This window comes from Zootoca vivipara, chromosome 3, assembly GCF_965207765.1.
Source record: "Zootoca vivipara chromosome 3, rZooViv2.hap1.1, whole genome shotgun sequence".
NCBI classification, from domain to species: domain Eukaryota; kingdom Metazoa; phylum Chordata; class Lepidosauria; order Squamata; family Lacertidae; genus Zootoca; species Zootoca vivipara.
The window spans coordinates 79,925,568-79,951,974 of NC_142586.1; the positions used below are offsets into that span (position 1 = coordinate 79,925,568).

At 42.0% G+C, this 26,407-nt stretch overlaps 2 long non-coding RNA genes across 2 annotated transcripts; one reads left to right on the top strand and one right to left on the bottom strand.

Moving 5' to 3' along the window:
- Positions 1-278: 278 nt before the first annotated feature.
- Positions 279-7,588, bottom strand: LOC148686314 (uncharacterized). Its single transcript, XR_015949089.1, has 3 exons — positions 7,456-7,588; positions 3,832-3,950; positions 279-378 (listed from the first exon to the last, which is right to left on the bottom strand). It is a non-coding gene; the product is annotated as an uncharacterized LOC148686314 (long non-coding RNA).
- A 7,261-nt stretch (positions 7,589-14,849) lies between these two features.
- LOC148686315 (uncharacterized) lies at positions 14,850-18,381 on the top strand. Its single transcript, XR_015949383.1, has 3 exons — positions 14,850-15,019; positions 17,459-17,535; positions 18,285-18,381. It is a non-coding gene; the product is annotated as an uncharacterized LOC148686315 (long non-coding RNA).
- Positions 18,382-26,407: the final 8,026 nt, after the last annotated feature.

The following is a 26,407-nucleotide window of genomic DNA, read 5'->3' on the forward strand; positions in this document are numbered from 1 at the left end:
CCACATTCCATGCCAGAGCGAGAGCCAGGTACCGAGATGAACTGCGAGTGAAACCCATTCCCCCATCCCTGGGGGGAAGTTGCAAGGATTTACCCTCTCTCATCCCTGTTTTTCATTCACCGATGATCCCCTGCTGTTGTGGAGGCTGCTTCCATTAAGGCAGGTGGGACCAGAAGCCCGGAAATGATAGGCCTCAAACTGGCAAAAGCACTGCAAACAATACATTCCTCCACTAACTCAAATACTTAAAAAGCTAGTGTGACCCAATATATACTAACCTGGTGGGAGGCCAGAGTTCACATCCCAGTTCACTCCAGGATTCATCATGTGGTCTTAGAAAAACCTTTATCTTGCTGGTGTAGGGCTGTAGCACTTCAGCTGTAATATGGAAATAATGATGACTTTCCTCCTTCCAAAGGCTATTGTGAGGGTGAATGTGATAGGAATGGCAAAGTGCTTTGCACACAGAGAGCAGACAACATGTTAGCCACCGGCGCAGGGGGAAGGGTGGGCTTCCATGACTGCCGCAGTGTAGAGCTTTTGACTTGCACACAGCAGGAGTATTCAGCTGGGTCTCATCATGCTTAAGAACTTGACCTTCATTCTCTCACCTGGACATATAAAGGCAGTTCTTCCACCCTTGTGGTTTCCCAAAGTTTAGACATTTCTCTCCGTGTTGGCCCTAAATTAACCTACATTCCAAGCACATTAGACATTGAAAAGGCTGCGCAAATCTTTGCCTTTGGGTTTGGACTTGATTAATCTCTAGAGAGAAAGCAAGATATGAAGCTGTTGAGGAGCCACCAAAAATAAGTTCTGGTATCTTGTTTATGCTGACCATATCTTATGAATACAAAGCACTCCCCAAAGGTGTCGGTTGTGCGGTAGTGAACTTAGTGCAATATTGTTGAAGCAAGTCTGTTATATATTGATAAGTGTAAACTCTTCAATTATTATTTGCTGGTGTTCAATTTTACTGTTTACTATTAGAATTTAGTGGATTATTGAATATTACTTTATTTGATATAAGTTGTTTATTTTAAATTTATTGTGACTTTTTTATTTTGGATCAGATTGTTACTAGCAATGTTTGCTATTTTGTTATGTTTTTATATGTATTGGAAGCCACCCAGAGTGGCGGGGTAGAAATAAATGATGATGATGATGATGATGATGATGATGATGGAGTCAACAACAAAGGGTTGACTCTAGAGCTAATAAATCAATTTAATTAATTTAACCAGTATGTTAATCACCTAAAGGCATAATCCTATACACACTTGCCTGTGAGTAAGTCCCCTTGAACTCAGTGAGATTTGCTTCTAACACAAGATTGTACCATTAAAGTATTTAATCAACCTAAATTAGTCAAATGAACTGCAGATTAAAATTCGTCTCCATAGGAGAATGCCTTATACTGAGTCAGAACAATGGTCACTTTAGTACAACATTGTCTATAATACTTTTGGGAAACATTTCCACTGCTACCTGGAGATGCTAGGAATTGAACCTGTAACCTTCTGGGTGCAAAGCAGGTTCTCTGCCACTGAATTACAGCCCTTCCCCTTAATCTTTGGTGCCATGACTGAGCAACATACCATTGTGCAGCCCACATAGTATGCTAGTTCCTTCCTACATGTTAAAGACAACTTTTCTATCCAGTTTGTAATTTGAATTAGGTAATATTCCAGGACAGAATTACTGTGGGTTTCCTTCCACCTATATGAACTATGCAAATGAAGTGATCAGTTGGCATATTTTATTTATTTATTTTTCAAACTTGAATGGCCGTCTGTGAGATGTCAGATGTCAGAGATAAATAATTGTACAACTTCTCATAGACATCTGATGGTAGCTCTGTATCAGAAGGCTTTTAATGAATGTTGTTGTTGACATTATTATTAAATACTATATTAAAATGTATGGCTATGATCAAAGTTCAGGATAAAAGCAGTAAAATGCAGCTAGAAAAAGTTTCCTTTCTAGCAGCAGAAAAATAAAACCAATTAGCAGCTCAGATTATAATCTGAAGCATTTTTTAGAAAACTTTCTTTAAAAGTAGCAAGCTGTACAAAAGATTATTAAAAGATCTGGGTCATTAAAAGGTTTTCACTTGTTACCTAAAAGACCATAGGGAGAGTGTGAGGCTCTTAATGTTCTGCTAGCTATTATGTGGAAGAAGGCAGTTTTCCAGGTAACCTGGTATCAAGTCCTTAAAGGTTTTGAAGATTAAAGCAAGCACATCACTGACATTGATTTTTAGCCCATTTTTACCCCGGTATGTTACTGTAATGATGTCTATTCCCAATTCTCAAAATAATCAAAGAGAAAACATTAAAGAGACTCTTTCCTTCTACAATGAGCAGTTAATTTCGTTTAACAATTTGTAAGTTATTTCACATTTTAAGGGAAATTACTCTAGTCCTACAATATTCTCCAAAAGATTGATATTATTGCTATCTTGGCAATATGTACATTTAAATTTAACTGATGAATTGAAATCAGATTATTAATTAAGATACAATACAAAACTTCTAACTTGCTACATTTTGCTACTTAAAAAAATAAATCAAAGTTTTCATTATTTTTGCTATGCTGTCAGGAAGCAAGTTAGCACTTTCATATAACAGCTCACTCTGGATGAAACTGACAAATTTCTTTTAGAAACCCACTCCTTTCAATAGATGGATAAGCACAAACCTTTTAATTCACATTTGCACTTCTATAAAAGGCTATATTGCATATAAGATATGTCACTCAAATTATATAATCAGGCAATATGTCAGTTGCCTGATTATATAATCCAGGCAACTGATTATATACAGGGTTGTGGCACCTGAAACTTTTGTGTGATATCCTAAAATTCCCTGACATTATGGTTTATTGTTTAGGTTGCATTCTTCATACAGCTTACTTTAGTGTAGGGATGAAAAGAGCTGCCAATTTTTGTTCTCTCAGTTTCTCATTTCTCCACATTTTGCAGCAATTTTGGAAAAAGAAAAAAAAACACCACCAAATCCTCATGAAAATTCACCAGCATTTTAGTGTGACTTTTTCCTAATTAACTTTTTTTTTAAAAAAAACACTGATGCACACATATCCGGCAAGCAATTTCCCTGGATATCATGCAGTTTTGTATGTTATTTTCACTAACATCCATTTCTATGCACACTTTCTCCCAATATATGCATTTTTGTAAATACCACAAAATTCAGGTAAGTGTGAATTTTAAAGGATAGCCGTTTTGGTTTTCATATTGTTTCAGAACTTGAAAATTTAATAAATTCAGCTTTTAATGCATACTGAATAAAAGTCATCCTTCATCAGTGACTAAATATGTTCATATGTGTACAAAATCTGATCAATAATAATGGTTTTGAATGCCATTAAAATTGTATCATTGCAAAGACACCTCTCACAAATATCCCATCATTTCAACCCCTACAATCTCCCCCTTATGATATTACTGCACCACCCACAAGTCTTTACAGTACACCACAAACCTTGAGACCAATAACAAAAAGTCTCAAGTGTTGTATGTTAAATGGTTTAATTTTTCACACACACACACAAACACACAACTAATATTTCGTCTAAGGTTCAACAAACAGTTGCCATCATACCACAGGTTTCAAAATTATTTTAAATTGAGAAAAAAGCCCACATTTATCTTCTTGGATGGTGTTTTAATTACTGAGTCCATCCCACATCCCAGTGGCTGGTCTTTTGTTATTTATTAAAAAAAGAGAAAAGAAATGGCTTAATTGTTTTCTGAAGCCCTCATGGAACCCATACATATAAAGCGCTTTTCTTTGGACTTTCAAGACCTACATTTGGAGTTGGCTCGCTACCAGCGCACTCAAGCAGATAGTCACGTAGGTAGGAGCGAGGCCAACGTTGATGAAGTAATCATAGTTGACTGTCTCTGTTGCACTATCCCACCAACATGTCTGCAAACGAAACAAAAAAGAAATTGGGTGAGCATATTGGTTTTGATTCTGAATTCATTCAGACCGGCCATAGCTGCGTTGGAAAGCAGAGAGACACCTTCACGGACTGTTGCCTACGCCTCGGCACAGCTTTGCAAGAGCCTGTTAGACAAAAACAGAGTCTGATCCAGATACCTTAATCAGCATCCCATCTGTGAGGCCATTGGGATATTTCAAACGACTTTCAACTCTCATTAGTTTAGAAGTTTCCACAGCTATGTCCTTATATTTTGTAACTTCTACAGCCAAACCTCCTGGGAAAGTCTCTTGAACTGGGTGTGACACTTTTACCCGTGAGTCAGCCTTCAGTAATGAGGCCCCAATTGATGGGTCTTTTGCCTTTTTCGGCAGTATATGTTTGTAATAACCTTTTGCATTGTGATTTCCCCCTTTTATCCTTGTAATAATCTGGCTTCTGCCATGCAAATCTCATTATTTCTAATAGGCTGCAATTAGGGTCTTCAGGCTGGTGTTCACAGCCATTCAGAACTGCTCCAGCATCAGCGGTTCCCCCCCCCCCCCATAGTAATGAAATGCATACACTTGATAAAGATTATTTCTATTACATTTTCAGTTCCTAAATTTTCAATCCCTTTAAAACTTTCTTTAAAAAAAATCTCTAACCAATAAACATGGTTTGCAACTGTTTCATGCGTAGCCAGTTCTACAGAGAACAAGATGTGTTAGAAGCGTATTGATTTGAGAAATTGTGGTTAATTTTTCATTATATGGTGAAATGTTTAATGGTATTTTGCACAAGTTGGATAAACAAAGTTACTTTCCTGTTAGATAGCCCCAAGCAAAACCACATGAAGTAAGTGAATATTTTTAAAGAGACAAATAAAGCACTGGTATAAAAGTGATTTATAGTAGTGCATTCCTAGATGTGTCCATAGCTGCCAAGTTATCCCTTTTTTTAAGGGATTTTCCCTTATGCTGAATAGGCTTCCTCGCGAGAAAAGGGAAAACTTGGCAGCTATGGATGTGTCTACTCAAAACAACTGGCAATCTAGTCTCAGCTCTTGGATGGGGACGATCCAGTCCTTAAAAAGATTATTCGTTTGATTGGGAAACAACTAATGTGGGTGGCCAACTATATCATAGAAATTACAGAATCCTGAGAGTTGAAACTTGCATTATTCAAACTGAGTAATTGTGACATGGCAGGCTGATTTAAAAAATGGAATGGATGTAAAAAGGATTGCTCAAATTAATTAGATAACTGGGGGCTGTGCTCTAACGAAACCAAGCATCAAAATCTGGGGAAGAAAGGAAAGATTACTAGCAAGCTACTCTCAGGCTGTATGCATTGATAACAAGAAAGATAACAATGTTGTCATTAAAAACTGAAAAGATAAAAGAAAGGCAAAAAAATGGGGGTTTCTCAGAATTCATTTAAAATGCCTCTGAGATATCACAATGTAATTTCAGAAGGATAATTAGAAGTATGTTTGAACAAGAAAGAAAGAAGGAAGGAAGGAAACAAAGAAAAGATTTCACAAGTGTTTAGTTTATTTGCCTCTTGTTTTGTAGATTTGGAAGTGTTAATTCAGAGCAGCCTAGTATAATATAACTCATTATATTAAAGTGATAGTTTCACCCTGCTTCCATAATCTAAGTATCTTATAAAGATGGAGTTCCTTTATTTCCCTCATGGAAATGTGCAATCTGTACCCATATTGGCAACACAATATTGCCCATCAGGGAAATGAGCAAATTAATTCTTCATGCAGTACCAAGTTTTATGGAGAGAGCATGTCTCGGTTATAATGTGCACGCCTTAATAGTATTGGATTGAGCCCAAGCACCCAATTCTAAACTCCAAATTTTATTGGGCACTAATAAAGTAGACCCAAGAAAATTCCTAAACATTGGTCCCAATCATCCCATTAACATTTTAAGCTATTTCCCCAGGAGTTTGTTATCTTTCCTCCATGGTCTTCTTCATCTAGTCCACCTGTAAACTAATGCTTTGAATACTGTTTCTTTGAACTGCTAAATTTGGGGGGGGGGTATGAAAAGTGGTATTATATAAAGTCTCCTGATATCAGGGTTTGCTTGTTTTTAACCACCTGAGTTTGCAATTTAGACATTTCTTCTGGCAAAATGTGTACCACCATAAGTCCTTGCTTGCTGAGGTCACACATCATAATTAATTATTTGCTCTTTTAATTAGGTCTGTGCCATTGTGCCATACAATAATTTACTGACAAACAGCTGAACTCATGAATGGATTGCACTGAAAAGTACTGCATTTGAGATGGTGTGGTGCAAATACAGAACGCCAAGACGGCTGCTGTGTCTGATCTATGATGGCAGTTTCATTCATACATGCAATGGGTAGGCAAACTAAGCCCCAGGGGCTGGATCCGGCCCAATGGCCTTCTAAATGCGGCCTCCAGACGGTCTGGGAATCAGCGTGTTGTTACATGAGTAGAATGTGTGCTTTTATTTAAAATGCATCTCTGGGTTATTTGTGGGGCATGGAATTCGTTGATTTTATTTTTTCAAAATATAGTCCGGCCCCATACAAGGTCTGAGGGACAGTGGACCAGCCCCCTTGCTGAAAAAGTTTCTTGACCCCTGATTACATGCTATCACTTCATGTTGCAGACACTGGGAAAAGAATATGCATGTAGGAACTAACTGAAAGTGGTTAGATTTCTTTTTTAGGTTTTAGGTACACAAATGCCAATGCAAATAAAAAAATCCCAGTTTATGGTCAGTGATATTCGTGTGCCCGTTTTGTCACATTTTCTTTTAGGCTGTAATCCTAGGCACATTAACTTGAGAGTAAATCCAGTTAAACTCAGTTTAGTTTACTTCTGCAGAGTAAACGAGCCTAGGAAACCCAGCCAGATGGGTGGGGTACAAATAATAAATTGTTGTTGTTGTTGTTGTTGTTGTTGTTGTTAGATTGTACTATTAATGTTGTATCTATGATATTCACTCTGCCAGTGCCATTTTATTTTAAAGAGAATGATCTGACTATACAGAGTTAATCTGAGCACTTTTAACATTCAATTTTGAAGGGTTTGCATCTTATCTGAACACACACCCAGAAGCCTTTGAATACTGATTATATTTTTAGATTGCAAATAATATAGAAGCTATTAAATGCTATTAATTTGATCCCACTCGCATCTTGGCTTGCTCAAGATTTCACATTAAACCTAACCGAATCAGTTAAGCAATATTTCAAGCGGAGGGGGGGGGAGGGGGGGAACTGGAAGGCAAAAGTAAGGACTGAATGACAGTGTCATGGGAAACAAGAAACATTCCAGCTTCCCCATGTCTAAAAGAAAGGCCTCTTTCCCTCCTATAACACCGGCAACTGCCATTATTCATTATTTATGTGAGCAGATCAGGAAGCCAAATTTCTCAACACTCTTTGTACAAAGATATATCTATGGATATAAAGTTCTTTGTCTCATTCACCAAAATTCTGCCAGATGCCTGAGCTTACCCCAAATCCCAGCCAGTTTCTTTGTACAGTCTGTTAAGCACCAGTTGAAACTCCCCCCTTCTGCGGCCTCCTGCCTTTCTCATTGAATCATTCATCATCCTGTTTCTCAGAACTGCTTCTGTGTGAATGGCTGAGAATGTAGCCTCTCAGGCAGAGGGGTCTCTCAAAAAATTCTACTCAACCTCTGGGTGCCGAGGGGGGAGGGAAAGAAAGAAAGAAAGAAAGAAAGAAAGAAAGAAAGAAAGAAAGAAAGAAAGAAAGAAAGAAAGAAAGAAAGAAAGAAAGAAAGAAAGAAAGAAAGAAAGAAAAGAATCCCCTCAATTATCTATCCCTTTTCTTTTATATTAAGAATATTATTTTACTCCTCCTTCAATATATAATTTATTTTGCTTAGCATCTTTAAAATCTTCCAGTGAGGCGGGGAGTGGGAAATTGTTATGTACTAAGTTTGGACCCTAGAGCAATAGGCAAATAGGATCCTAAAGTGCAACAACTGATTGGCTTGCAGGAGACCAATCAGGTTCCAGGAGGGAAGCAGAATCAGCCAATCAGACGGGACTCATTGTGTAAATAATGTATATAAAAGCCTGAGGGTTTTTTTTGGGGGGGGGGGTGCATTTCATTCACTGTTTTGCAAGCTGCAATAAAGAGCATGAAGTCACTACCGGACTCCGAGTATATTTCAGAAATGAAGACACAGTTCACAAATTCCTAATACGGTAACAGGTTAAGAAGGGATGATCCTCTTTAAATAGAGAGGTTAGTTCTACATCTGCACCTTTCAATGCTCCGAACTGCACTACCACCTACTACATAATGTTGTAACAGTGATGGTGATTAATGCTTTCCCTACAGATATACATGGGACGTGGGTGGCGCTGTGGTCTAAACCACAGGGCCTAGGGCTTGCTGATCAGAAGGTCGGCGGTTCGAATCCGCACGACGGGACAAGCTCAGTCCCTGCTCCTGCCAACCTAGCAGTTTGAAAGCACGAAGTGCAAGTAGATAAATAGGTACCGCTCCGGTGGGAAGGTAAACGGCATGTCTGTGTGCTGCTCTGGTTCGCCAGGAGCGGCTTTGTCATGCTGGCCATGACCTGGAAGCTGTCTGCGGACAAATGCTGGCTCCCTCGGCCTATGGAGCGAGATGAGTGCCGCAACCTCAGAGTCGTCCGCGACTAGACCTAACAGTCAGGGGTACCTTTACCTTTACCTTTTACAGATATACATAAAATATGGCGCAGCAATGATCCACATATGACCCTGGAAGTGTGTCAAAATGTGCACTGATGACATGCATGGCAGTGACATGGTCATCATGTGCTCATTGGTTTACTCTGCCCCTCTTTGACCTAAAAAACAACAACTTGGTTCCTTATAAAGTAACTCAAAAAACTAGAAAAACAGTTATGCAAGTGGAAAGCCAGCAGGGCTCTGAGAGTGTTTTGCGCTGTCTGTCATGTGCCTATTGTACAGACGTTGTGGGTGTATTTTTGGTGCAATGAGTTCCTGGCTTTCCAAGAACAAGTTTGTTCTCTTGAGGCCAAGGTGGCTGACCTGGAAAAGCTGAGAAAGGCAGAGAGGTTAGCACATGAGGGCTCAGGGAATGTTTTAGCTGTGTCCCAGTCCCAACATGATAGCTCTCAGACAATAATCTATGCATCTCATTAGACATAACTGCAGCTAGCATCGTACACTTATGCCATACGTTTTCATAGGGTAGACTGCTCTTGTGGGAGAGGTTATGATGTAGTTTATGAAGTGAAGAGAAACTGAGCTTCCTACAAACTATGTAGAGTCCACTTCATGAGGTGCATGAAAAATGTTTTGGTCTGTAATGTACCCAAATACATATTTAAGATGTACGCTTTCATGGAGGAGGTTCCACTACATCAGGAGATATGGCAACTGACAAGTGAATTGCCACAGAAGCTAACATTGGATACCACCCAAAGCTTTCTGGTGAGCAGCAGAGACTCCACCTACTAATTGAGAAAATTTCCAAGCACTTGTGGAAACTTTTTATGTGTCAGCTTAATGGACCTTAAACTAGATGTTGCAGTTGTGAATATCTTAGCCAGTAACCAAGAGGCTGAGCTGAATGGAATGTTTGCATTCATACTTTTGTTCCATTGTTTAAACAGGATAAATGGATTTCAGTTTTGCCAAATATTTTACACTGTATAAATCACTCTAAGCCATGGAAGATTTTGCTGAAAGAATTAATTTCTGCATGACAACACTTGTCAACACTTTCCCATTGATTTTTTTAATAAAAAGAAGGCACTTAAGACTGCTCTTGTGGGAGAGGTTATGATGTAGTTTATGAAGTGAAAAGAAACTGAGCTTCCTACAAACTATGTGTAGCTTAATTTATGGGTAAGATGGTTTAAGAGAGGTCTCCTCCACTTCCCTACCTGCTTATCTATCCATACGACTGTTGCTATCTTGACAGTAAGTTGCTATCTATGACATTAGGTTGCTATCATCTATCTATCTATCTATCATCTATCTATCTTTCTATCTATCATCTATCTATCTATCATCTTTATCTGTGGTTTTTTTTGTCATTTTGGTTATTTTTCAAATAACCTCTTAACTTACTTCATTCTGATTTGTTCACATGCTAAGAGGGTGAATAAGAGGTTGAAAAGGGTTGAAAAACAACAATCAACTGTAGGGCCAGACACTCGTTCATCTTAATTCACTTCTCTTTCGCCCTGAAACAGGGAATCATAACACAACAGGAAGTTTGCTAGGTATCTCTGATGCCTTAAAGTCACGTTTTCATAAAGTCACACATAGTGATTTGCAAAAATACCTGAGGCAGTGGGGCATATAGCTCCTGTGTGTCCCCCAAATCTGCTTCTGAGGGTTGGGAGACCTTCCTGAGCATATTTAAGGATGTGTCAGAGACTGCAAGGGGAAAGCGAGGAAGAGGAAGTCTTATTGTGTGCATGCAATACTGGGTTTTATTGTTTGTAAGAAAGATATACCCTACTTTAAAGTTTTTTATCTCAAAGCAGCTTACAGAAAAAATACAGCACACAATAGACAAGATTTAAAAGGTAGAATAAAACATGAGAACAACATTCACAACGCAAAGGCCTCCTGAAATAAAACCAAAGCTTAGCAAGGATGATGCCTGCCTCATTTCTAATGGGAAGGGACGGGAGATGACCAGGGGTGTGGTCTGTGTGCAAGCAGGCCTGCAGAAAAGGAGGAGGAGGCATGGACATTGGAATGAAGGTGAAAGTAGTGGGTGAAAAGAAAGCCTGCAGAGTAGACAAGAGAAATACCTTCATAAATGAGGTTGCAAAGGGGGAAAGGGAGCTTAGCAGGGAAGGAAAAGCTCTGGCGGGGGCAGGGGGTTGGCAAGCAGTGAGCAGAGATGCAGCCCCAAGTAAACAACAAAATAATAATTTAAACAGGCACCACCATGTATAGTCAATGGCTTCATGCTAGAGAACAGAAACCACAGATTTTAAAGATATTTGTACCAAAAGCTGAATTAGAAACAGATTTCTGCCACTTTCAGGCTTTATTTTCGGTTGTGTAAAACAATTGAAAAATTCAGTTAAATGATCATGTCCAGGCTATTAATTCACCTTCTAATAAAGGAATATTTATAAAGAATCATTAAGTCAAATCAAACGGATATTCCGCTTCATCAGTTCAATCAATAGGAACCAAATCACAGCTACAGTAGTTCTGGAAGGAAGGGAAGAAAGAAACCCACAGGCATGGGTTAAAGTCACTGAAATAACTTTGCCTCAACCACTGTGCCAGAGTTTGATAAATCTCGTAACATGGAATATAATCAGAATGAAGGAGGTATGCTATTATGGTATAGATATTTTGGAGTGGAATCTCATCCATGTCTATTCAGAATGAAGTACGTCCCACTGTATTCAATGGAATTCATTCCAAGGTGTGTGTGGGGGGGATTGTGGCCAGCAGGAGAGAGTGTGGTGGGGCCCTGCGGCTCACCTGACCTCCAGTTGGTTGTGTCACGGCTGCTTACTGGGAGGCAGAGGGGTGGGACAAAGCCGTGACAAATGCACCAGTGGAGCAACTCCACGCTGTACTCACCATCACCTCACCCCTCCACCTCTTTCTTCAGGTAAGCAGCAGTGGCAAGGCTGGACAGAGTTCAGGTGAACAATGGCAGTCCATCATGCCATATCTGCTACTTCTTGCAGCATTAAAAATCTATTGTATCTATAATGTAGGGGCATACAAGAAGATAGCGCTTAACTTAGCAAGTTTATTATGCGTCTGTATTCTACATATAGCATCTATCATCAGTACCATATAGGCTTTATCGTTTCCGTGATGCTAGTTTAACTTTCAGAACTAGTACCGGTATGTTCTAGGAAAGAAATCAAATTGTTTCAAGTGAATGCCTCTAGCTACATTAGAAAATCATTTACTTTCACACCTTTCATTTCTCCACTTTGAAAAGCAGGGAGTGAATTTTTGACTCTTAGGCTTTCTTGGGTAATTCCAGTTCTCAGCTGTCAATCAGCATTAAAGCCAAAAAATATCTCTGTTTTCAATGGAAGAATCATGTAGTTTTTGGACAGCCCCATAGGTCAGTCATAGCCCAGAGCTCTGTTTAGGCATTCCTTTTTGTGAGAGGGTAGGGTTGCAGATAGGGATGGAGGGAATCAGGGTGCACCCACTGTGCCTTATACGCACATAGGTACATCAGTATACCCAATGCACATACCCAACTATGCGTAGGCTCTCAAAATTCATCCTATTTTTTAAAAATGAAGACTGCAGATCAAGCATAGGAGTCAACAGGTGCTTGGTTGTCCATGTACAGTATAGGTACAGTGCACCCAGGACCCACCCTTAAAAACGTTGAGGTCAAGGGCATGACCGCTGGCCACAACCTAGTGTGCTCCTGTGCTTTGTATACATGTGAGGGCTCATGTGATTTGCATGTATTAAGGTAACTTATACATGGTAACTAAATCAGGTAGAAAGGCTGTGAAATACTCATGCTCAGTATTGGTTCTCATAGTAACCTGAATTTTCCCCCTAAACATAGCACTTTCCTTTTCCTTCATTTGGGATGCCTGCCCCACATTTTTTTAAAAAAATTTAAAAGCTGAGCAACATTAATTAAGAATAAACGAATGGTATAGATGGTACATTACACCAGTAAAAGTGGCAAAAATGTATAAAACTGTTGGAAAACAAATGTTGGAAATGTAAAGAATAAGAAGGTACTTTTTATCATATGTGGTGGGAATGTAAAGGTAAAGGTAAAGGGACCCCTGACCATTAGGTCCAGTTGTGACCGACTCTGGGGTTGCGCGCTCATCTCGCATTATTGGCCGAGGGAGCCGGCGTATAGCTTCCAGGTCATGTGGCCAGCATGACAAAGCCGCTTCTGGCAAACCAGAGCAGCACATGGAAACACCGTTTACCTTCCCGCTGTAGCGGTTCCTATTTATCTACTTGCATTTTGACGTGCTTTCGAACTGCTAGGTTGGCAGGAGCTGGGACCAAGCAACGGGAGCTCACCCCGTCACAGGGATTCGAACCGCCGACCTTCTGATCAGCAAGCCCTAGGCTCAGTAGTTTAACCACAGCACCACCTGGGTCCCTTATTGATGGGAATGTAGAGAAGTTTAAAAAAATTGGGAGATGATATATAATGAACTGAAAAAAATGTTTAAAAGGACATTTGTAAAAAACAAAACAAAAAAGCAACAACAACCCAGAAGCCTTTTAGTTAGGGCTTTTAGGACAAGACCTGCCAAGGAAAACAAAGAACCTATTTATGTATGCTACAACAGCAGCAAGAGTCTTGTTAGCACAAGGATGGAAGAATGAGGAAGTCCCAACGAAAGAACAATGGCAAGAAAAATTGATGAGTTATGTGGAACTGGCAGTGCTAACACATAAACTACGAGAGGACAATCGTGATTTTAAAGAAGAATGGGAACTTTTTTTACAAAGTATTTAAAAAGACAACAAACGAACTTGGACTCCTTGGCAGGTTTTGAATAAACATCCACAATTTATTAGGAGAACATAGGATAGATAAGGTAGAGATTTGTACAATTTTACAATATGCAGAGAATAACATGTGCAAAACAAAAACAAAAAACCAGAGGGGGGAGCTGAGGGAAGTCTTGGGAGGGTGGGAGGGAGAGGCAGGGGAAAGGGGGAAAATGTAATTGGCTACATTGATTGATAATTTGTTTTCTTAAATTTGTTTAATTAAAAAATATATAAAAAGAAAAAAAGAATAAACGAATGGTGGGATGTAGAACACAGTGGTGGGCATCTTTATTTGCTCTCATTTTCATCAAGAGTCTCTCACACAAAGGTTAGCAACTCCCCTTTATCCCTTTATATTTTGTAAAAGGGTAAATGTAGTTAACTGGGGAAACTGAATAAATGAATCAACAAAATCACACACCAGGGCCCACTGCTTTCCCCCTTCAAATTGGGCCAGTTCTTCTGCGCGTCTTGCCGTGGACTATGGAAACCAAAGAATCCAGCCTTTGCTGCTTAACGTTTAGACTGACGTTTAGACTATAAAAAGGTTCCGTCTTGCCAAATTCAGAGAACACAAATGCCTGTATTGGTTCACATGGAAGCAGGTGAGTGCCACAGATTCTATGCTGATAAGCACAGCAGATAAGCTGTTGTTTGGACCAGTTGCCAGGCTTCAAAATAAACAAAAAACCAGGAGATAGGACTAATTTAGGGATGGAATTTTCTGAATACAGTGGTACCTCGGGTTAAGAACTTAATTCGTTCCGGAGGTACTATTTCTGGGTTAGCAGAGCCTGTAACCTGAAGTGCCTGTAACCCGAGGTACCACTGTACCTTGATGCCTTGCTTATCAATATCCTTGATCTTAATGAGAAGCAATTTTTAATTAAAAAAAAACAATTTCTCAAAAAATGCAAACAACCCAAGCATATTATATGCTTTACTATACACATTATATTATATACATATTATATGTGTATACTACTCCAGTTTTCCTAAAGTACTGGTAACCAGCACATAAATAAATGTAACAAGTATAAAAATACTTACAGATCAATACTTATACACCCATGTTGCAGCAATACACAACCAAATGGACTTGACTCTTGTGTACCGGTATGTATAATACATATAACAGACAAATATTTAGTGTAGAATTTTGAACATCAGGTGCTTTTTTAAAAAGGGTGTTCAGACAAAGCAGGCACATGGTGCAAGATGCTGGTCCCCCCCCCTTTGCTCAATTATTCAGCAAGCATTCCACAATTTTTGTGCTTCTTATGGTCAGTGTCTCTATATCTTTTTTTTCAACCTTTCGTGGCTTCCTGCTTAAACCACAGCTTCTCAAACATACTACCTTTGTACAATTGGAGGGTGGCTGCTAATCTCTTTATTTTTATTAGCCTTTACCAGCATTATTCACAACCTGCGTGCAACGTATGATGGCCTGATGATATCGGCTTCATCTAACTCCAGGCAAATTCAAGCCACAGCAGGTATATCTCAAGATGAAGATAAATTACTTCAATGAACTTTGCTCCGAGGTATTTCTTTTCTTTTTTCTTTCACAGATCCTAGCTGGTTAGACAATGTTTGTTCCACTATACTTATGTAATTACAGCTATGGCTTGCAGATCCTACATATATTCCTCTGTGTGCGCACTGTTTTCAAGCTCACATGCAATTCACATGCAATTGTACCTCAAAGAGTGAACAGGCAATCCAGGTTGCATAATGAGTTGCAGTAGGTGTGGCAAACAAGACTGGGGTGCTCCCCCTTTCCACAAAAACCCTTCCTACAAGTGAGGTTTGTTTTGGCCCAGGCATAGGCAAACGCAGCCCTCCAGATGTTTTGGGACTATAATTCCCATCATCCCTGACCACTGGTCCTGTTAGCTAGGGATCATGGGAGTTGTAGTCCCAGAACATCTGGAGGGCTGAGTTTGCCTATGCCTGTTTTGGCCCTTTGTTAGTTTTGCTCCCCGGCTTTCCCCGGCAACATGGTCAATCTTAGACTTAGGCTGTTTTTTAAATGAGGGGATCCTAGTACTACCTGATCATTGCTACATGTAGAATTGCAATTGGCTTTCTACCCTGTTGCGTCCCCGTCCCCCCCACATATGTACATCCTGCAATGTTCTGTCCACACCAGTGCGCATGGCATAGCTGCTGTGGGCGGGAACATTTGCAGCTCAGCAGACATTCACTATAATGTGGTGAGTGCCATTTTATTGCCCTGTTTCTATTTTTGCTCCTGAATTTCTCTAAAACACTTTTCCTTGGTTGTTTAAATGAAAGAAAGATACAGCACTATAATGCTATAATGCTGTTGTGCTTTTTTCCAGCTGGCACTCACCACAACCAGGGGCGTAGCAAGGGGGAGCGGAGAGGACGGCCCGCTCCCAGCTCCGCTTTTTGGGGGCCAGCGCGAGCGGCACCACCGGCACCCTGCTACATAGCGCACATGCACAGCGTCGCTACATAGCGGTGCATGCATCGTACGTAGCGGCGCTGCACATGCGCTTCATGTTTGCCGCTCCGGGTGCCCAAACGGCTGTGTGTGTGTAATATAGACAGACAGACAGACAGACAGATATGGATGATAGATAGATACGGTAGATATGAGAGAGAGAGAGAGAGAGAGAGAGAGAGAGAGAGAGAGAGAGAGAGAGAGAGAGAGAGAGAGAGAGAGAGAGATATGGAAAAGCATTTTAGCAATAATTAAAAGATGGCACCCATCACAAACGTTAGAATGAACATATGCTGAACCATGTCAAAGCAATCTGTGCTTGGGATTTCAAGGGCTTATAATATGTGATATGTTAAAGAGTGATCATAAGGAGGGAAGTTTCACCCCACAGCAGGGTGGTGGAAAAGCCAATGAAACTTTTAGGCACTGCTACCACATATTGTAGCACAGAGTTCCAGGTCTTCAAGCTGGAGGTCTCCTATTGACACTGTATGGTTGCCGGGACACATGAGGGGACCCAGTCGTATGTATTTAGTTTGCTGCCTGCAAGCTGTATATTGTGGAATAATTAATCAGAATGAATCCCACAGTTCTCTTACATAATAATGTAATCCAAAAGCAATTATGTAATGCTTTAATGAAGCAAACCTCCCAAATCTGCTAAATTTGCAGTGGAGCCATAATTTCAGTTTTGAAAACCTTAGTTCTAGTTTAGTTTTTGTAGACAGTAGGGCGAAGGTTTAACCCAGAGTTAAAATCCTTGAGGGTCAAGGAATGAATAGGTCCCTCTTAGCTCATATTTTCTGCTCATGTGGTATTGAGTTATTACTGCCAAGGTATTCTCTGCTGGGGCAATTAACACCATTTACCTCCTCCTCCTCCTGCCAACCTAGCAGTTTGAAAGCACATCAAAGCAAGTAGATAAATAGGTACCGCTCCGGTGGGAAGGTAAACGGTGTTTCTGTGCGCTGCTCTGGTTCGCCAGAAGTGGCTTAGTCATGCTGGCCACATGACCCGGAAGCTGTACACCAGCTCCCTTAGCCAGTAAAGCGAGATGAGCACCACAACCCCAGAGTCATCCGGGACTGGACCCAACGGTCAGGGGTACCTGGCTATCCAATCATACCCACCCACAACACAGGGTTCGGTTGCCAGGTAGCACCACAACACGTGCCCTCTTTGAGGGAAGACACGATTTGGCAATGTTGGCAGTGCTGAACTAGATGGACCAATAAGCCTGACTGTGTAAGGCAGCTTCCTAAGTTATTAGGGCCTTGTTGGTTTTTAAACATCTTTTAAATATATCTTTTGTTTCAAAGGACTTTTAGTGTGCAATTTTAAATTTGATGCTTTTAAAGGTTTTCTGTCTGAGGCTTTGAAACGTTGAGATTTTATTTGACTTTTGCGCTGCTTTCCATTTGCATGTTTTGGTTTTCAATTCTTTTACTGTAGTTGTATCAATAGTGTATCTATGCTTTTTAAATTCTGCACGTTTCTTTGTTTAATTCTTCAGAAGAGGAAGAAGGTGTGCCAACGGATATGAATTTAAGCTCGTGAAAACCACCGTGATCCTGAAACTATATATTGAAAGTAAGCATTACAGTATGTTGCGGAGGGTTGTGAAAGGACAGCCAGGTGAGCTGCTCTTAGGTATTTGCAAAAGCCTTTTCTGCCTGCAGTGCCAGGATAATAGTACCATTCTGTATTATTACACCATGACTGTTGGGAATATATTGTCCCTAGGGCACATGTGCCAGCAGTGCGCAGGCCTCAGGAGCGGACTGTCAATCATGTCACTTTATTCTGAGAGCCCACAAGAGGTTCCTCCTTCCCACTCACTGCAAGTCTCACTGGAAACTAGGCTGGAGCATCCTGTTCCTTAAGACCCTCTAGTGGCAGGTGCTTACCGACTTCCCTGTAACTGCAGCGACACGTCTCTGTCTAGTATGATCACCTTGGGGAACTGTCTCTCATTTACTTTATGAGATTATTCCTGTCATCTTTATTAGGGGAAGTGGTGAATCTCCTGTGTTAATTACATTTGGGTGCCCCCAGGGCTTCAGTGGGGACGGCTTTCTAAGGAATGTAGGAAGTTTAGAATTCACTCCATCCTTCATCAAAATCCTCCATCCTTCTGATCAGTTATCTTGCCGATTCTTGAATGCATTCGATCATCTTGTTAATTAATACCTCTACAGTGTGATATTCCACTGTTCCCCAAGACTGGGAAAGACCCTTTAGCTCACCTTTATGCTAAATGAGTTTCATCCAAGCTTCATGAGCTTCACCAAGCTGTGCTTCAGCTTACACAAGTTGAGGGATATGCCCCTTGCCCCCAGGTCAGAGCTCCTGGTCTTCACCCACAGTGTCACTGGTAGAAATCCAAAATGTGGAACGAGCTGGAGATGATGATGATGATGATGATGATGAAGAAGAGGCAGCTCGATTCATTTACCTTCAAAACTTTTGTTTCAATTGACATTATCATTTTTTAGTGCGAGAGATATTTGGCTTGTTGGTTGTATATTCAAAAATACATAATAAAAATCAAGATGTTTAACATTTTATAGATGATGTTTATTACTTTGAGTTATAAAGAATTAAAAACTAAGACTGATGCCACTCACAAAATGGCCACTGAGTACGATTGGACAAGTTACTGTAGTTATATGTTGTTCCTGTATATACATGAAAACCAATAACAATTATTTGGTGGGGACGGGGACAAAATGGCCAGTGTGAGGTGTGTGGCGTAGCACACAGTGTGTGCCATGTTGGGGTGTGTGTGGCATAGCGCAAAATGAGAGAGAAGAGTGTCATCACTACTTGCCCCCATGCTTACCTCATGCTTACCATGGGAAGACTGTGGTATATCCTACTGATCCTGTTTGTGGCATTCACACAATATTGATTTTCTTCACATGCCCGCTGGATCCTCTTGTTGTCTAATAGCAACAGTGGGCATTCCCCAGTACCAGGAAAATATACAAGGTGGCCAACTACATTCTTGCACATGCACACACGTGCACACAGGCCTGTCTCTCTCCCTCTCACACGCTAACTTCACATTTGCACATATATGTCTCTCTCTCCTGGCCCCTGGCACATCTTTCCCTCACTCTCACACACATGCATACATGCCTCATGTCTCTCTAACACAAACACACCACACATACATACATCCCTATGTGTCCAAGTGCATGTCCCTCCCTCACTGACCTAACATAACGTACAGCCTTTTCTCTCACATGCACAGAAAACATAAGAGATCACTTCTTCCTTCCTTCACACGCACCCTGCAAATACACCTCTCCTCTTTCTCACAAATCACACATATATAGTTTCTCTCTCTCTCTTTCTCTCTCTCTCACACACACACAACTTGAGCTCACATCCCCACCCACCGCCAGCTTCAAGTTGCTGACAAACAATGGTAGCCTGAAGGCACAGGGATACCTCTAGGGTTGCCATACTTCCCCACGGAATCCCGCCTTTGAAATCCTGGTAATGTCTGGGAATATCTGGACATATGGCAGCCCTACTCTTCCCTCCCTACTAACTTTTGGGGACAAAGCTATTTGCCTCTGGTGGCCTGAACGAAGGAACTGGTATTCTGTTCTGGAGCATCCCACTAGGAAAAACCCCCACACATTTGCCATTTACTATCATTGTTAATTTGCTTTTGGGTATTCAGAACACTTCCCATGTTATAATTGCAGTATCAGCTGAGGCTGGGAGCCATGGATACAATGCTAATGCTTCTCCATAAAGCAGAAATGGCAGATGAAAAGGGGGGGAGGGGTCTATTTTGTTATATATTGGGAAAGCAGAATTTTTAAAGTTCATCTGGTTTTAACTTGATGCAAAAATGACCACTCCCAGAGGCCTTTTAATTTTTACTACTTTTCAGAAACTGTGATAAAGGAGGTGGCTTCCCGAATTTGGGGTTAAAGCTTATCAGCTGTTGGGTTTCATGACTTCAGTCCTGGTTATTCTCAAGCATCACTCTAAAGATTTGTGATGGAACTAGGAATAAATCCAGATCTTTGTGTATCGTTCAGTCTCCCATGTCTGCTGAAATGGAAAAAGAAATGGCAATATGCTCCTTCCCACAATGGGATGCATTTTCCCCAAATACACTAAGACATGTCGTGAATTTCTTCGTATGTCGTGAATTTGTTCTATGTGTGTAGATCAGATGGCTCGCCTGGTGCCTTTGTTAATAGGGTTGCCATATTTCAAAAAAGTAAAATTCCTCCCCCCCAAATGGTGATTTTAAGCCATACATCCAGGTTTCCCCTGACATTTTGCCGATTCGGCAAAATCCCCCCTGACGTCATTTTTACACCCAAACACCAGGACATGTCAGGAATATGGCAAGCCTAAACGGTTAGGGGTACCTTTACCTTTATTGTTACATATCTTTAGGCACCAGACAAAAACATTTCTTTTCCCCAGACCTATGGCTTTCCAAACTTTCTGTCTGTCTGTCTGTTTGTGTTATTATGGTATGCATTTTAGTGCTTTTATATTGTAAACCATCCTGCGATCATCGGACAAAGGGCAGGGCAGTACAGTAATGTGGTAAATAATATTAATAAGATGACTCTGGGCAATGCATGGCAGGATCCCTTTGTTGTTTTTCTGCGAAAAATCCTAGCAAAGTAATTTGCAATACAACAATACTGCCATGCAACAGAATCAATTTTTTGCACCCGGCTATTTAGGCGTTGCTTTGTTCCATCTGCCTTTTAGGACACTGGTGATGAGAGTAATGAATAGCGTGATCCACTTGGTTATTACCGTAGCTCTCCCTCCCTCCTCCCTTCTGCCTTTCATTATGGTAACTTTACATGCACTTTTAATTTGTGTGCAGACAGGTACAAAAGCATAACCGGATATACCTGTTATTTGCCAATGACCTGAGAGAGTTTAGTTTATGTTAAGCCCGGGGTTATGTCAGAGTTTGCACGCAATTCCCCAATAGATTTGCTGCAGGCAATTAGTGGATAGTGGTGTTGGAAGGGGGAGGAAGGCTTTAAAGTGACAGAACTTTATTTCATTCTCCTTTAGTCTTTTCAAGCACGCAACCAACTTACTTTTATTCCACACGCAGGCAAAGTTACACACTCTGCTCAGGAAAAGATATGTATAATTTAAACCATATTAAGTTAGGAAAGAATTTGTTGCAATTTGTTAACAATCCCTGCAGCAGCTAACCTTGTGAGTGCTTCTCTCTCTCTCTCTCTCTCTCTCTCTCTCTCTCTTAAAAGACTGTTATAAAAACCAGGCTCCTAATAGCACAGAGACTATGGAATGGCAACGGTGCTGTGCTTTGTTAATGCAGGATAATATGTTGCTTTCTCCATGTGATTTGGTCAGGCACACAATCTTAAAGCCCAGTTCCCTGTGTGTTTTACCCAGAAATAAGTCTCACAGAGGTCAGTTCTACTTTTCACACTGGACGTGTGCAGCCTCTACACTGAATTTCAGGAAATCCTGCTCAAGGATGAAAAAATCATAGCTGCCAAGTTTTCCCTTTTCTCATGAGGAAGCCTATTCAGCATAAGGGAATTTCCCTTAAAAAAAGGGGAGAACTTGGCAGCTATGGAAAAAATGTGTAACTCAAATGCACGCAGTGCACGTTGATTCAATAAATATATAAATAATCTATTGTTTTCTGGCATACCAAATTGTGAATGACTTTGAAAAAAGAGAACATGAGATAAATTATGTTCAAATATAAATTATGTTTCTGATGATATGAAATATTTGTGACGGTAACAAAAATTTGGGCGGGACAGTTTATTCCATGGGTTGGCAAACTAAGGCCTGGGGGCCTGATCCGGCCCAATCGCCTTCTAAATCCGGCCCGTGGACGGTCTGGGAATCAGTGCGTTTGTACATGAGCAGAATGTATCCTTTTATTTAAAAATGCATCTCTGAGTTATTTGTGGGGCATAGGAATTCGTTCATTCCCCCCCAAAAAAATATTCCGGCCCCCACAAGGTCTGAGGGACAGTAGACCGGCCCTCTACTGAAAAAGTTTGCTGACCAGGGCCGGCCCTATGGCCAGGCTGGGTGGCGCAGGGTGCCAGGGCGCCGCGGAGCAGCACCCGCAGCAGCCACGCTGCATGCTGCGCCCGCTGCACTGGGAAACGGGGCGGGGGGCGCTGGAGGGATCCGTCACACCACAGTGCCAGGGCGCCAGATATGCTTAAGACGGCCCTGTTGCTGACCCCTGGTTTATTCATTAGTTCTTCTGTGAGACTCGGTCAGAAATAGATAGTGGATAAGGAAGGGATAATAAAGGGTAGCAGTTAGTTCTAATAATTTTCCTGTTAGTTAATTCATTAGTGAAGGAGAGGTTCAGCAAAGTTAGTACAGCATTGGGATCTTTTCTTTGTGGACATTGTTGATTGTCAGTCTCAAAGGCGGACCAAAGGAAAGACTGGCAAAGGAAAGCTTCACCAACAGGAAACAGCTCTCAATCTATAGCCACCTTTTAATTTTATGACTGGCATAAGAACCAGCAGGATCATCACTAGAATTATTATGGATGTTTGGACTTACCACTGCCTGGCACTGTACATGGAACTAACCTTGATGCCTATTTGCAAGTTGTATCTTAGCCTATCAGCTGTTGAGTGTGGGGCTCTAAGACAATACTCTACAACTATATTGATTACGTTGACTGAGTGTCAAGTCTTGGCACAATTCAAGGTGCCAGTGATTCCCATTTCAACTCTCCCAGTGCGATTTCAGGCAGCCAGATGAAGCAAACCAGCTAGCCTTGAGATGGTTGAGAATTGTCTCAACATGGATGCCTGTGTCCACATATTTAGAGAGGTGGGATGTAATTGTCATCAAGGACTTGAACTGTGTGAGCACAACCACCTGCTCTGAACTGACTATTCACCAAGAGAAGCGTGGCACAGATGTTGCTGCCATGGGCAATGCATTCCTTGGAGACCTGATCTGCTGCCCCTGTTGCCTGAGGCAGTCTCTCACCTTGCCTCATGGGTAGGCTGGCCCTGTTGTTGTTGTTTAGTCATGTCCGACTCTTCGTGACCCCATGGACCATAGCACGCCAGGCACTCCTGTCTTCCACTGCCTCCCGCAATTCGGTCAAACTCATGTTCGTAGCTTCGAGAACACTGTCCAACCATCTTGTCCTCTGTCGTCCCCTTCTCCTAGTGCCCTCAATCTTTCCCAACATCAGGGTCTTTTCCAGGGAGTCTTCTCTTCTCATGAGGTGGCCAAAGTATTGGAGCCTCAGCTTCACGATCTGTCCTTCCAGTGAGCACTCAGGGCTGATCTCCTTCAGAATGGATAGGTTTGATCTTCTTGCAGTCCATGGGACTCTCAAGAGTCTCCTCCAGCACCATAATTCAAAAGCATCAATTATTCAGCAATCAGCCTTCTTTATGGTCCAGCTCTCATTCCATACATCACTACTGGGAAAACCATAGCTTTAACTATACGGACCTTTGTCGGCAAGGCGATGTCTCTGCTTTTAAAGATGCTGTCTAGGTTTGTCATTGCTTTTCTCCCAAGAAGCAGGCGTCTTTTAATTTCGTGACTGCTGTCACCATCTGCAGTGATCAAGGAGCCCAAGAAAGTAAAATCTCTCACTGCCTCCATTTTGTCCCCTTCTATTTGCCAGGAGGTGATGGGACCAGTGGCCATGATCTTGCTCTCCTGCAGAAGCCACCTTCCCCCCAGTCTGCACTGAATGCAGAAGTGAGGAAATTTGGGAAATGTCAAAATGTACCCTGAGGGAAGATGGGGCTTATAACAACAACAAAAAAGCCCAAATATAATAACGACGGGCACAAAGTATATTTTACAGCTAAACTGTTAAACCAAATGCATATTGATAGAGCTTTGTGAATTGGATACACTTGAATTGGATACACTTCCCCTTTCTAAACCCCATAAATCTCATGAACGTTTCATAAACCAAATGAAATGTTGTATGAGGTCCATTTTTATGAAAAGAGACCAGTTATGTTCTGTCTCTTCCACAGGGTTCCAAGCAGAAATGGACAGCGGAAGCCTGTCTGTTAGGCAAATGTTAGGCAATCAGCCTCAAATAGCCTCTCTTCTTACTTACATCCAGTTACGGGGATGTCTCTGACCGTCAGCTTTCTCCACCGTAGGGTCAGTGTTGCCCCTGTAGAACTCAGCAGGGAGGATGGGGATGGGGACAAAGCTAGAATGAGTTGGCTCTGCCTGTCTTTGGCTCTGCCTCTATGTACTGATGGCCTCTCTTCTTTCTTTCCTACCAGTCTCAACAGGCACCAGCCACTACTGAAAACGGACCATCCACATCCTTAGGGCTTTCCCCATACAATAACTTCTGCCATCACACACACAAAAGAATGACAGTTGTCACAGCAGGATGAACAACTGTTTGCTGTTATTTTTTTAAAAAAAAAATCAAAGTATGTGGGTTTCAGTAACGTGGACTGGGAGCACACAGTGTTCAAAGAATCAAATATTTTTAAAGCAGAATCAGTCAATGAAATAATAAGTCCCCCAGAGCACAATATTAATCAGGAATCTTAGTTTGGTCAGAATTGAGTATACTGTACGCTAATTGAACTAACACTAAATACATTACATATGGCACATGAGCCACCATAGCCACTAGAGGGCCATGAAAATTTGTGTCCCAGGCTTTTTAGACTCGTCCACCCATGTAGTATCTGAAACCCAAGGGGCACATTGGTTGCCAGATGTAAGGTCCTCCCCCCCCCAGCTCTCCTACCCTACTATTAGAGACTAATACATTTCTGAAAAACAAATAAATGACAAAATTATAACCAATAGAATACTTTTTTGGAGTGATTAGCTGAATGCGTTGTTGGTTTTCTCCATTCAGTATCTAACTTATCATATTTGGGGCTGGGGGTAATTCTTTTGCACAGGTGAGATTCATTATGGAACCCTTGGATTCTGTTTTGTCTTCCCCTATAGCTTTAGTGGTTTGCAGACATGCTGATGTGGACTTCATTTGTTTGACTTGTACATAGTGGCCTGGATCAAGTGGGAAAGGGCCATAGCTCCGTGGCAGAGCATCTGCCTTGCAAGCAGAAGGTCCCAAGTTCAATCCTGGGCATCTCCAGGTAGGGCTAAGAGACTCTTGCCTATAAGCTTGAAAAGCTGCTGTCAGTCAGTACAGACAACACTAGCCTTGAGGCACCAATGGTCTGACTCTGCATAAACCAACTTCCTATGTTTCAGTGTTTCAATGTGTTTTAAAATCTGCAGTCTGTAGCGGACCCTACCTAGCAACTGATCTTTTCGGCTCTAAATCTCTCCAGCACATCATTTATCCCCCACACAGTATTATCTTCAAAGCACTTTGTCTTTCAGGTCTCATATTTTCAGATAAAATGAAGATGGGGAGAAGGGAGTCTTGAGTTCCCTGGTAAAAACAGTGGGGTATAAATGCAGCAAATAATAAATAAATATCAACATGTGAAGGGATTCATGGACCCCAGATAGAGAGATGCATGAGGCAACAAAACATGTGGGCTTGAATAAAATATTGGGGGGGGGCAGGTAAGCCCCGCTCCACATAATCAATCATATGACGTGGCACACGGATTTCCCCTCAACTTTGGGGTGGGGCTATCCTGCTCAACTATTTTACTGATGGGTGGGCTGAAGGGACCTCAGCTCCTAGGATTCAGCTACCATTTCAGAGATAGCATTCTGGCCATTGCATGCCCAAGTGGTCAAAGATCTGAGTGTAGCTTCAGAAAGAGATTTGGCATCAAAACACGCTCCCCGCGCTATCCTCTAATTTCACCCTCTGATACCCCGGCGGCGGCGGGGGGTGGGGGGGTGGGATGGTGGCTGGCTGAAGCTCGCAAGTCCTCACACACCTTGCAAAGCCAGCCTGGGAAACAGAAGCCTCTCTAAAAACTCGAGGGAGGGAGCGAGGGAGGTACCGGGCTGAGATCCGTCCTGGGAAAGCAGTGCGGAGGACCCTTTGGCCCGGCGCTCTCCTCCGTCTCCGTTTTCCCTGCGGATCTCGCGTGCGCGCCCGGGGAGGGGAGGAGATGGCCAGAGGCTTTCCATCAGCCGCAGATCACGCCAGGCGGACTCCGCACGCAACGGGGAGGTGACACACGCCGAGGGTAGGAAACTTCTCCAGCCTCCGGGGGCAGAGGAGGGCTTTCCCCTACCTCCAGCTCCGCGATAAGCTTTGGGGGGGGGGCTGCTTTTTTGCACGGCACTTGGGAGCTCCACTTTCCTCGCGGGGCCCGGAGGGAGGAAGAAGAGGAGACGGCTCGCCAGGTCCCTTGTCGAGGAAGCAAGAGAGCTGCCTGGGTTTCCCCTCGTCGCAAGGCGCTGCTCCTCCCGAAGCAGCCCGAGGGAGACCCCGCGAGGCGGAGCTGGTGGGCGGCAGCGGCAAGCGCAGCGCTGCCGCGATCGGGGGCCGAGGCTG